Raw genomic sequence first — 11,984 nt, forward strand, 5'->3', positions numbered from 1 at the left:
CCACCCCAGTCATAGACTGTTCTCTCTACTACCGCACGGCAAGCGGTACCAGAGCGCCTAATCTAGGTCCAAGAGGCTTCTAAACAGCTTCTACCCCCAAGCCATAAGACTCCTGAACATCTATCAAATGGCCACCCAGACTATAAGCATTGCCCCCCCCCCTTTACACACTTCTGCTACTCTCTGTTGTTATCATCTATGCATAGTCACTTTAATAACTCTACCTACATGTACATATTACCTCAACTAAGCGGTGTCCCCTCACATTGACTCTGTACCGGTACCCCCTGTATATAGTCTCGCTATTGTTATTTTACTGCTGCTCTTTAATTACTTGTTACTTTTGTTTCTTATTCTTATTTTTTTTCAACTGCATTGTTGGTCAGGGGCTCATAAGTAAGCATTTCACTGTAATGGTCTACACCTGTTGTATTCGGCACATGTGATTAATACAATTTGCTTTGATTTGATTTGATGTTGTGCACGTGTGTGTTTGTACTTTGGAATCATGGGGTGGAGAGGATTTCAGATGAATCTATATCAGTCATTAACACAACCGTTGATTAACAACCCATGCTAGGAGCGATGGCTCTGTTGTGTCATCTGTCACCTAGTATGTCACCAAATCTCTAAACAATCTACCATCTTCATCAGGGAAGGCGGTGACTTCAATAAAGAGTGAATTACAAAGAACACGAATAAGACAGAAATAGACACGGAAAAGAACTGAGGTTGAATGACATGTACACACAAGGAACACAGGGAACATTTGAAGTACAGTAAGGCTTGACATTAAATAATGACAGAGGACAAAGTCTATTAGGATCATTGCCTTTCAACAACAGAACAGTGTTATTGGTCTTCGGAAGTCTGCTGGGTATCTGATAGCAGAAGCAATAGGTTTGTGACCCGGCGTCCCCTCATATCTCAGTAACACAGGCGTCCTGGAGAAAACTCATTTGTCCAGCTAAATGTCAGAAGACGTCAATGTTTTGTCAAAACAAAATAGTCCTTTACCAAGGGGAATTCGATTTTTATAGAGCTCTAATCACAATAATTGTAGCTTGTTGAAGCATACCTCTGTGGCTAGCCTATCCTGTTGATTTCATACTTCAACTGAAGCCAATATTTGGGTAGAAGGTGTATAATACGCTCCTAATCAACTACTTCAACATGTTTGTCTCACGATAACAGTGCCCTACGCCAGCAAACACAGCAGTTCACTGAAACAGAAGCTGAGTCCAGAAGTGTTTACTTCTAAAAATTACCTTAATACAGCAGGTTCATTCTCTCCGGTGAGCAAATATTGAGAAATAATCCTCAGCACATTGTTCAGAATTTTAAATATGCAAAAAGGCCCTCACTGAAATGTCAACAAATCCCAGATATAATGGCTTCTAGTGTTTAGAGAAAATATACATTTTCTCTCCAAATGAATGGTTTTGCTGTGCAATTCCAGAAGAGAGCAATTTTGGCTTCTCTCTGCGAGACTCTCTCCATGTTCCTCAAATTGGCCCTTTTAAGAGTGTGCTGCCAATGGAGCTAAGCACAATTATACTGTTTAGCAAACAAATTGATCTAACCTCACTGCTGAACTTAACAATGTGGCAACGGCCGGGGGCCATAACGAGACAAATTGAAAACGGCTGAAAATGAGAACATTCATTATACTCCACCAGTGGCAGCCCGGCACAACTTCTTTCTTTAGTCTTTAGGGTACAGTGTCTAAAACTCCTCACGCCTCTCAGGAAGCTGGCGAACACCATGTTCTGGAATGGCTCTATACAACCATTTCTAAAAGCGACAGTCTGTTTGGTATTCATGCCTGTTCGTTCTTACATAAGCCCGAGCTCTTCCTGAAATGTGTTTTGCACCAGATTTATGATTTTGTCATTGTCTCCCAAATAATCAATTACAGCTGTAATTTGACTGGCACACTGGCTGTGGTTCTGTTTCAGTGTTAAACACAGAGAGCTGGAGGCCTCTGTGTTCCTGGTCATGAATGATAATGATTAAATCATTCCTCACCCTCAGCCTCAGTTAATGTCAACGGATGCAATTCCACGGCATCAATTCAAGACCAAGAGGGAGGCTGGCTTTCATTCCACGGCATCAATTCAAGACCTAGAGGGAGGCTGGCTTTCATTCCACGGCATCAATTCAAGCCAAGAGAGAGGCTGGCTTTCATTCCACGGCATCAATTCAAGACCCAGAGGGAGGCTGGCTTTCATTCCACGGCATCAATTCAAGACCAAGAGGGAGGCTGGCTTTCATTCCACGGCATCAATTCAAGACCCAGAGGGAGGCTGGCTTTCATTCCACGGCATCAATTCAAGACCCAGAGGGATGCTGGCTTTCACTACTAAGGTTTAGTGTTAAAGTTAGACTCTTTCTCATGACAATTACTCTTGGTTTATACAGAAATTACACACCACTCTTTTACTAATGCATTTTAGCCACCAGCCACCATAAAATATCAGATTATTGATTTATGACTCTAAGGGCTGTTTTCCTGCCTCATTCTAAGTACCAATTTCATCCTTTTTCAATCTCTGTTGGTCTAGCTGGCTCTGCCCCAAAATCCCCAAAGGATATTGTAGATGTTTTTCAATGCAAACCATAAGCCTCGTGGTTTTTTTCCCATCAACAACCTTAGTACCCACTGGGGACAAACTGGTTGAAGCAATGTTGTTTCAATGTAATTTTTCAACATATTGTGACGATGAATCTGCTTGAAAAACACATTTGGTTTTGCAAAAGTCAACCAGTTCTGTTTTCATACCATTTCAACCAGTGTTGCAGACATTGGAATTATGCTAAAACTTCAACTTAAAAACAATGACTAACAGGTTGTTACATCAGTCTAATTTCAACATAAACATCAAAACTACATATATGTTCAAATTGCTTTGACAATTCCACTTAGAATAGTTGAAAATCTCATGTAGAATCTATGTGGAAATTACAACACAATTCATGTCATGTGGTGTTGTAAATACAATGAACATGCAACATCTGTAACGGTCGTCGTAGTGAATGAACCAAGGAGCAGCGGGTTGAGTGCTCATCTTAACTTTTATTGTGAACACAACTAATACACGAACAACCAGTCTTGTAGGCTCACACAGCAGTACAAAGAACAACCTCCCACAATTCCCATGACAAACACATTCCTAATTATAGGACCTTCAATCAGAGGCAACGATAGACAGCTGCCTCCAATTGAAGGCCCCAATCCCAATTACCTAAACACAGATCTAAACACCCTAGAACAGACATAGAAATATACAAACATAGAACAATGACCAAAACCCCAGAATACATAAATCAAACACCCCTCTACATACACACAGACCCCGAACCATATAAAACAAATACCCCCTGCCACGTCCTGACCAAACTATAATAACAAATAACCCCTTTACTGGTCAGGACGTGACAACATCAGATCCTCATCACATTTTCATTATATTTGAGAAATTTCTGCATTTTCTCACCGTGAAATCATTGTCTGTTTTCCATCCTATATTCAATATTCACTGAGTATACAAAACATCTTTCCATGACATAGACTGACCAGGTGAATCAAAGTGAAAGCTATAATCCCTTATTTATGCCACTTGTTTAATTCACTTCAATCAATCAAATGTATTTATAAAGCCCTTTTTACATCAGCAGATGTCACAAAGTGCTATACAGAAACCCAGCCTAAAACCCCAAACAGCAAGCAATGCAGATGTAGAAGCACATTTTAAAATGTTTCTTTTAGTCATTTAGCTAGACGCTCTTATCCAGAGCGACTTACAGTAGTGAATGCATACATTTTATACATTTTTTTTTTCGCTAGAAAGGCAGGAACCTAGGAAGAAACCTAGAGAGGAACCAGGCTCTGAGGAGTGGAAAGTCCTCTTCTGGCTGTGCCGGTTGGAGATTATAAGAGTACATGGCCATTTTAATCAGTGTAGATGAAGGGGAGGAGACAGGTTAAAGAAGGATTTTTAGGCCTTGAGACAATTGAGACATGGATTGTGTATCTGTGCCATTCAGAGGGAGAATGGGCAAGACAAAAGATTTAAGTGACTTTGAACGGGGTATGGTAGTAGGTACCAAGCGCACCGGTTTGTGTCAAGAACTGCAACGCTGCTGGGTATTTCACACTCAACAGTTTACTATGTTCATCAAGAATGGCCCACCACCCAAAGGACATTCAGCCAACTCAACACATTGGTGGGAAGCATTGGGGTCAACATGGGCCAGCATCCCTGTGGAACGCTTTCGACACCTTGTAGAGTCCATGCCCCAACGAATTGAGGCTGTTCTGAGGGCAAAAGGGTGGTGTGCAACTCAATATTAGGACGGTGTTCATAATGGTTGGTATACTCAGTGTACATAGGGCTACATTACATTACAATTTATCTATTCAGCAAACTCTCCCATTCATACAGCTAGTGCGTTCATCTTAAGATAGCCAGGCGAGACAACCCCATATCACAGTCGTATCCCAACCACGTATCACATACATAATACAATGCAGAAAATGTCTGTGTCTCTTCACAGTCCCCCGTCGTGCCGTAAGGTGTTCTTTTATCTGGTTTTTATCTGGTTTTATTGCTAGTTTGAGTTACCGGAGGTGGCAGAGTTCTATTCAGTCGTGACTCTATTTAATACTGTGTGTTTCTCAGCCTCTGTTCTGGACCTGGGGACTGTGAACAGATCTACATCTCCATTGATAGATGCTGGAGTTTTGTATTTCAGGGTTTCCATTAGATTCTATGCATATGGTGTGCTTGGGTGTCATGAGGATGTTGATTTTCCTTAAACGAGGCCCTAGAACATACAGACTGTCTTCCTCTCAGAAAAGCAAGTTGTCAGAGGCTCTGACCTCCTTTTGAGGCTTATTGACAAAACAATTTGTCCGACAACCTCGGTCACTGGCAGACCTTGACCGATGGAAGGCCACTGAGTACAGACGGTTTTTGCTCTACACGGGTCCCATAGTGTTGAAGGATGGCGTTTCCTAAAAGGTCTATCACCACTTTATGTCCCTCAGTGTAGCCATGGAGGAGGCATTACCTTGATAATGCCAAACAGTTGCTGATGCACTTTGTTGACATGAGCAAGTGTGTCTATGGTGATACATTTACAGTACATTGTACAATGTGCATGGTCTCACTCACTTGGCAGATGTTGCATTTCACAACTTCTCACTCAGTGACCTTAATTGGTTTGAGAACCATTTGCAGTGGCTTAAACGTGCCACCAAAAGCCCACATAATCCATTGGTACAAGTGATGAGGCTACTGTCTGAATCAAGCAAAGTGAAACATTCTGCCAAGAACATCCAACCATACATCAAGAATAACATATGAGATGGTTGCTTCCTCCTCCAGGACAAATATGCATTAGGCAAAGAAATAAGAGACCATGGAAACCTTGTCTGTGATGTCATTGACCATACTCAAACTGACAACTTCTTCCATGTGCCTCCAAAGACTCCAACATTGCAAGTATCTCAAATATCCGCAAATGCAAGATCAATTATTTATCCCCAGGACTTTATCAGCAAGGCTGTGTCTGCCCCATCATAGGCAATACACAGTGATCTCTCTGTTGCACAGATTTGCCAAGGAAGATCACATATATTGGAATAGTTGGGTTTGCAATTAGGCCTTATATTATATTGCCTGTCTATTTCCCCAGGTTCTAATCTCAGAGGAGGTGGGTCAGAGCAGTGTGGATGGAGAATGAGAAGGAAGGTGTTATTCCAGAGCGCTGGATCAAAGACAAAACTGTGTGGTGGCCCACAAATCAATAGGACAAAGCAATAAAGGATTGGTCCAGACCCTCATTTCATACTTCTGAGGATAAAACTGACATCCAATGCATTATACTTGAAAATGCAATAAGTCAAAAGTACAAAAAGTAAAAAATGACTTAAGTTGTTCAAACCTTCCCCCCACGTTTCAGAATCAAAACAGCAATGTAAAGTCATTGAAATCCCTGAAGCCAGTGAAGTGTAATAACTGGTATGGTTAAACACGCGTTGACAGTTTGTGTACATTCAATTTACTTGGCATGGTTTTAAGTCTGTATATTCACATGAGGAATGTAGTCTCCCACCTCCAGCCACTACTGCTAAGTTATGTAAGTATGGTAGCCTGCAATGCTGATGACTAATCAACCCCTTGTCCCTAAACCCTAGCCACTGAACAACCACCTTGCCTTTTGATTGACTGGGAGGACCTTGTACCGTATTACTTTAACTGATCCCTTCAAATCGAGTGTGTGGCTAGTGGGAAGGTAGCCTCAACCCAGATGGAATCACTCCATGTTTCACCATTGTTAGTGTAGTGAACCAAATGTCTGGATTTCCAGGCTAGGGGGTAGGAGCTTGGCATGTTAACTTTGGCATGATGCAAAATGTTGGTTTAAAGTTTGGTAATATGTTTAGGTAGTCTTCTTCCACTTCAATAAAACTTACACCTGCATGTTTATTTTCAGGCAAAGGTCTACCCAAGCCCCCAAAAAATATGCCCCGATGCACCAGAAAAACTCTGCCACTGCTGCCAAGAAGCAAAAGGCTAAAACGCAGCACAAGCCACCAAGTAATAATGGTGACCCTTCACAACATAACCAACTCCTTATTCTTGATCATTGTATTTGAGAAAGGTATTCTAATTGTAAAAACAATTGGCATTATGTTGTCCAATCTTTTACTGCAGAGAATCATCTTGGTCTCTGATAAGAGAATTATCTAATAAATGTAAATGAATCAATAAACCATGATGAATTATTAAGTCATACAGCAGGTTTAATGAATAATCAATGTAATAATCAATATAGAGATCAATTAGTCTGATTAGTTCCGGAAAGTCCAGGAACCACTGGAGAGGGAAAGAAATGTGTGTATGCAATTAGTATAGAGAGATAGAGGGACAGATGGTCAAGGGAGTAAAAGCTTCAAAGAGTTCTTAACCTTGAGGGAAAAGAACAGGCTGAGCGCTGGATAGTGATAAACAGTGTGAGAAGTTTATGGGGGTTGCAGGTCACCAACGGATTGTGTGTAAATGCATGTGCGTAAGTAAGCAAGAACTATATAATGACTGTTTTGTTATCCTGACCTCAGAACGTTCTCTGAATAAAGCTACAGAAACCTTTTGCAGAAAGCTGAGTCCTTGCCTAATTATTATAACCCATTGTCTTACAAACCTTGGGCATTAGTCAAGGCGAATTGATTATTGATTATTATCATCAAGATATAAAATTCTTTTAACAGTCTCTCACATGGATTAATACTGGAGAATGAGGGCTCGGTCGCCTTCTTAATTGAGGGATCCCCTAACCAAATCACTGTAAAGGATCAGACCTTTTTCCTGTGACAGACGCAAGTATGAAACTCTCCATATATCATTTTGGATTAAAGTTTGGTTGAAATTAGATTGTGTTGAGGTTGCCTTTTACGTTGCCTTACAAATGTGTGTAAATGTTTTTGCTCCTACCTAAGCCCCCACTAAAATCTGTTCTGAAGAGCCAGAAAACAAACCAATGCCATTAAATCCTTGCTTACACTGTAGGCCTGAATGCTCAAATCAGTTTTGTTTTCCAAATCCGTTCTGGAATACTGACTGTCCAAACTGTAAGTTACAAGTGACCACATAGGATGTGTGTGTTCAGACAGCAGTCATTTGCTGACATGGCTAAGCTAGTTGTCATAGTAACAATGGGTGTGTGCACAGTGGTGTAGGGTGATTGGTGGTACTCTTGCTTCCTATCACTTAGAAGTTAAAGAATGTAGCAAGCTAAGGTGACAATAATGCTTTCCATGGGCGTTTCATACTGTAAGAAGACTTTTAAAGCCTCAAAGGATAAGATGTGACAGTTTGACATGTGCTTGTCAAACTGTCAACAGACTAGACTAGCTAGCAAGCAACAATATATAAAGGTGGTTTGAAATGTGGCTTGAAATAGCTAGTTCCATGTGCTTTTCGGCTGCAGGAAAAATAACGGATTCGAATAAGATATGCAAAAAAATTGGATTTGAGTCACTTCAAACTGCCAATGTGAACAAGGCTTAAGAAGCAAAAGGCTACAATAACCTAATAATCTGCCTAATAACAGATATTTTTTATGGTTCGGCCACCTTTTTGCATCACCTGCAGTTGAAGGCATTAACTTTAATCAAATCGCATTTTAATGGGAAAAAACATTAATTGCTACAGAATGTAGTAAATTTATGTCAAAGCGCATATCAAATTACATTTTGTTTTACTACAATGTAAAAACAATTTAAACTGAGCCATGTTGGTTTAAAAAGCTGACTCTTCTAAATGAAAATTGGTGGTGAGGGGAAATGGCAAACTAAAACACCACTCAAGCCAGCAAGTGTGGGGATGGGGAAATGGCAAACTAAAACGCAAGCCACCAAGCGATTATAGTGAGGACCCTTCACAACGCAAGTCAACCCCTTATTCTCATTCTTGATTGATGTATTTGGGAAATGTATTCTAATTGTACCAAGAATTGCCATATTGTACAATATTTTACTGCAGAGAATCTTGAGCCTTCATGCTCCAGGTTTAGGTAATGTGGGAGACCGAGGTCTCCCTCTGCCTCTTCAGATGACAGATCCCCCTCACCAAAGCACTGCAAAGGCTCAGACCCCTTTCCTATCCTCGAAGCAAGTATGACTCATTTATTTTTAAGCAGTTGTTTTATGATATTGAAATGAGGCTGTTATATTTAGAAGTGAACAAATGTACAACTACTTTGTTTCAGAATTTCACAAAAAGAGTCTTACATCTCCTTTGTGTGATCTGTGACCTTCTTAAAGGACAGCGCCCAAGTCTGGTTGAGAAATTCAACTTCAACCTGAACGAGACAGAGAAAGATTTACTAAAGATGGAAGAGCAGCTAACGGACAACGATTTTCAAAAATGCATGGTGAGAAATGAAATCTTTAATTGGCATGAGTTGATTGATATTATATTGTCATGTAGTACTGGATGGAAAAATCCTATCCATTTGTAATACATTAGTGTCCTTTTGTAAAATTACAGATATCTTAGGTCTCAAAGCTGAGGGGTAAAGACATCCCAGACTGGGTGAAGAGAACAATGCATTGGTAAACTATTACGATATTTGTTTCACTTTTAAAATAAGTTGTGGTGTGTATATATGTAAAGTACATATTTTTTCTTCCATACAGAACACTGACAAACGGCCTTGTGTTCTATGCAGAACCCTGACAAACGGCCTTGTGTTCTATACAGAACCTTGGCAAACGGCCTTGTGTTCTATACAGAACCCTGACAAATGGCCTCATGTCAACAACGACTATGAAAGGTAACAAATGGAAAAGGGCCTTTGAGGACTCCAACATTTGCAGTGTCATTATAGGTACAGTGGAGTACAAATCATGACCTTTTACATGACATTTGAATACCTTCTCAAGCTAATACTTGTTTTCCCCCTTTACAGCATGTATGAGTCTTGGCGAATCAAAGGCTACAGAGGCAGATATATTACAGGCGATGTCAACCTGCCTGAAATATGCACCTGGCCGCAAGGGGGCCAGTGGGAGGGCCAATGAGAGTTCTTAAGAAGTTAAAGCATCAAAGCCTGTTCTGACAGTGCATTTTTTTGGTTTATTGTATATCTGATTTTGGTTTCCAGAAGCCTGTGGCAGAAATTAATTTTTTGGCTTATATATTTTATTTTTTTATCGGCTTTTACATTTATTTTTTTTGTATTTGTTTTTACATGGACAAAGGTTTACACAATGCTGTTCAAAGCTACAGCTCTAACTGTGTTACACAGAATGACAATAGCCTACAGTAATATAGACCCTAAATCTGGAAGATACATTTTGCACCGTGAGAAGAATTGTATTATTCATATCAGGGTACTTTTCAAGAGTGTGCAACATCAGAAAGGTCCTAGTCCTAGCTTGTTTTCCTATTCTTAGCTCAGCCTAGGGTTATGTAAAGAGCCCTACATCACAAAATGGCAACTGCTCCAATATTTAAATGGAGTTGATTTATTAGTCAAGTATAGTTTTCAATCTCTAAAGTACCTAAATAAAAAATAAAAAACAGTTGGCTGTCTTTTTGAGTGGGTGAATAAAGGTTGAAATCTCATTGATCAATGTCTCAACCAAATATTACCCAAATGTCCACATTTGAAATGACTGCTCATTCAGAAAAAAAGACACCATAAATGTTTCAAAACATCTTCACCATCAAAATAAACAACTTTAAAGTGGCCCTCCAGTCTCCTTTTCACCTCATTTAAGACTTAACAAAAGTAACATCGCAATAGGTGGTCCAGGTATGTCATGACAGCACAAGTGAGGGGGTGGGCCTTTCCTCTTTTGTCCTCTATAGTTACTCAATCAAGGGGGAAGGCCAATGACATCATGGATTCCCATCAGACCAGATCCCTGAATGCCCTGCCCGCCTCCTTGAAGTTTGCAGTTGTCTGAAAAACAACATTTTTGCTGAAAACATTTTTTTTTAAATTACCCTTTAGTGTGTGTCCTTTACTGTATTTATACTTGGGCTAAAACTTTTCAACAGTAATAGTTAAAAAATCACTGGAGGACATCTTTAAAGAATATAGCTGTTAGATATCTATGCCTGTAGAATGTAAATGTGACTGTAGAATATGGCTACAGTGGATGGATGCAGCTATCAGTGGGACAGACCATACAGAGAAAGACATAAGAAAGAGACGGACAAACTAAATAGTCTCACAAACCGAAATCAGTGTTGTCATTACACAACCCTTTGGGCACAATCAAGGACAGAGAATGTTCCAGTTAAAATCTGTCAGAGAGTGGTACCCTGTCTACCCACTTAGTTGGCAAACCAGTGATAAATATGACTGCTAGTAAAAATATATTACATTACACTATTAGTATTCATGCCCTTAGTGCCTGACAGTTGCCTTATCACCCATATTTAAATATTTTCCACTTTGCCTATCAAGACCGCAAGAAACGGTGTGTTTGTGTGTGTGTGAGAAAGAGAGATAAATGAACAATGTGGGGGCCAGTTCTGCCCATACACCATAGCTCTCAATAGTTTCAGCAAACACGGATAGAGGAAGTTAATTTTTCCCAAGGAGGCTGCTCATTATTAATGTCCACACGGTCCCGTGTGGCTCAGTTGGTAGAGCATGGTGTTTGCCACGCCAGGGTTGTGGGTTCGATTCCCACGGAGGAAAAAAATGTATGAAATGTATGCATTCACTACTGTAAGTCGCTCTGGATAAGAGCGTCTACTAAATGACTAAAATTTAAAAATGTAAAGTGTCCTGTTGTCTAGGAGACTGTCTGCTGTTGCCTGAGTGGCACCTTACCTCCTGGTCATGAGCTGTCATTGTGTTGCTTTATGGATTCGTGGCAAAGGATCCTACTTTAGCAACTGCATAAATTCATTATTAAGTGAAAACCGCCCCACCGCCTCCAAAAGATAATAATATTCATGAAAAAAACTACCTTTTCATGGCTCTGCGGCTGTGAAACTGCATATGTAATTCACATATTTAAAATGTTGATCTGTACTGGTACTGGCATATTGGATTTCAATTTGTTGTCCCCTGTGACTATTTTGTTGATACTGTTCTTACTTTGCCCTTTCAATATCTGTGGGCTCTTTTGGTAATTCAGCTGGCTAATTAAGATTCTGGTATTAGGTTGATATTAACATGACATAAGTGTTTCTGAAATGAATATTTGTCCTTTCAAAAAAAAGAGTAGTATAATGTAGGTTGAGGAACCTAATGTTTGTCATTCAACCAAGGTTTATCATTTAAAATAGTATTTGTAGATGTCATTATAGTAAATCTTAGGCTTCTGATTGAAATTGTGGGCATTCACAGAAGTAATGTCAAGCTTCACTGGTATTAGTCCAAATCTAAGGAGGTCAAATAAGCTATTTGTCAGCGCAATAGTGTGTAATTCCAACACTAGGGTCTTGCTTAAC

General features: G+C 39.9%; 1 long non-coding RNA gene across 3 annotated transcripts; it reads left to right on the plus strand.

Annotated features, from left to right (window-relative positions):
* The first annotated feature begins 7,218 nt into the window (after positions 1 to 7,218).
* LOC106576349 (uncharacterized) lies at positions 7,219 to 9,735 on the plus strand. Of its 3 annotated transcripts, XR_006759944.1 has the most exons (6): positions 7,220 to 7,388; positions 8,550 to 8,681; positions 8,831 to 8,940; positions 9,057 to 9,121; positions 9,206 to 9,396; positions 9,478 to 9,735. It is a non-coding gene; the product is annotated as an uncharacterized lncRNA (long non-coding RNA). The 3 variants fall into 3 exon arrangements; XR_001321927.2 differs by having other exon boundaries at positions 7,219 to 8,681; positions 8,776 to 8,940; XR_006759943.1 differs by having other exon boundaries at positions 7,220 to 8,681.
* The last annotated feature ends 2,249 nt before the right edge of the window (positions 9,736 to 11,984 follow it).

This window comes from Salmo salar, chromosome ssa17, assembly GCF_905237065.1.
Source record: "Salmo salar chromosome ssa17, Ssal_v3.1, whole genome shotgun sequence".
NCBI lineage: Eukaryota > Metazoa > Chordata > Actinopteri > Salmoniformes > Salmonidae > Salmo > Salmo salar.